At 47.3% G+C, this 1,523-nt stretch overlaps 1 pseudogene; it reads right to left on the bottom strand.

The window, feature by feature from the left end:
• Positions 1-205: 205 nt before the first annotated feature.
• Positions 206-804, bottom strand: LOC148552997 (uncharacterized; annotated as a pseudogene).
• Positions 805-1,523: the final 719 nt, after the last annotated feature.

Genomic DNA, 1,523 nt, shown 5'->3' with positions numbered 1-1,523 from the left:
AAAAAAAGTGAGATCGGCATTAGGAGCAAGAACTCGGGCCTGAGCTTTCAAATTCTCGTACAGAGCAGTCATGCCGTTCACCACGTGACCCTGCAGCTCATCGTAATCATCATAAGAAGACTGGAGCTTTTCCCTAACCTCAAGGAGCTCGGCATAAGTCCGGGTATAGCTCTCCTTAGCTTTCTTCGCCATCTCCCCCGCCAAGTTAGAGGCTGCCTCCGCCGCAGTAGCACGAGCCATCTCCTTCTCCAAAGAAAACTCCAGCCCAACATTTTTTGCCTGTAGCTCAAGCCTCAACCCCTCCACCCTGTCAAATTCAGCTTTGGCACTCCCAAGGAAGGCACTGGTAGCATTGATGGGAGATTTCTTGAACTCCCTCGACAACGCGGCACTAAGGTTGGCTATCCAGACACTGTTGCTGGATATAAAATCAAGGTGCTTGAGGATGGACACGTAGTCGGTCGGGACGAAACCATACGGAGCGATATGCTCCTCAGCAAAGGCCATGCTGTCAAAATCCTTGTCATTAAGGTCATAAGCACCAGAAGTTCTTTGCCTCTTAGGAGAGGGCCCGGACGAAGAAGGGGAGGAAACAGCACCAGAACTCGCAAGAGGCAGATCGGAAGGAGCCACTCGAACTTGAGGAGTTGCGATGATCTTCTTTGGACCTTGAGGACCCGAGTCCGGTTTCTTCGGTGGAACCTGAGAGGAACCCTCCCCCGACGTCTTTCTTTGAAGATTTTGAGCAGCCACAGTCTTCTTGGTCTCGCGGAGGACCTTCATTGAATCAAAGCCTAAAGCCATCTCTAAAAATGAAAAATCACAAAAATAGTTACATAATGGTTACCACAAACAAAGACAGAAAAAATCTAGGAAGTCGGGCACTACCTAGTTCGGAACGGAGAAGAGCAGGATCCCCTAAAAACCTCTTCGTATCCAAATAAGGAGGCTCCTCCCAATGCTCTTCCAAAACACCCACAAAGGCCCTCTCTACCTCGTCAAGACTCTCTAACGAATACTTAAGCACTACAGGGTTCTCTTGCCAGCAAAGGGAAAAAGTGGGTTCCTTATTCTCATCCAGAAAAAAGGGGTGAACATCATCTACAGCCCGAACCTTGAAATAAAAATTTTTAAAATCGTGGAAAGAATCATCAAAAATGGCAAAAATTTTTCTACCTTGGGTAGCCCGAAAGGAGATCCAATAAGCCTTCTTCTTGGCCGCCCCCGGCTTAGTCAACACGAACATGAAAAGAAACAGGCAAAGGGAAGGTCAGACACCCAACTCCTGACACAACAACTAAAAAATTTTCATAAAAGCCCAAGAGTTGGGAGGAAGCTGAGAAGGGGCAAGGTTACCGTTCCAAAAGATTTCGGTTTCAAACTCGGAAAACGGAATGGTGATACCTAGCTTGGTAAAAAAACAATCGTACGCATAAAAGAACGGACGCTCTGTTTGACTTAGAGGAGGAAAGCAGACTCTCTTCTTAGGGTTGGGGGACACTAACTCATAGTCCTTCTCATCT

The sequence above is a fragment of the Arachis ipaensis genome, chromosome B7 (assembly GCF_059453495.1).
Source record: "Arachis ipaensis isolate K30076 ecotype BB chromosome B7, ASM5945349v1, whole genome shotgun sequence".
NCBI classification, from domain to species: domain Eukaryota; kingdom Viridiplantae; phylum Streptophyta; class Magnoliopsida; order Fabales; family Fabaceae; genus Arachis; species Arachis ipaensis.
Note: the sequence above shows the minus strand (reverse complement) of the source record. Positions and strands in the feature narration are given on the sequence as shown.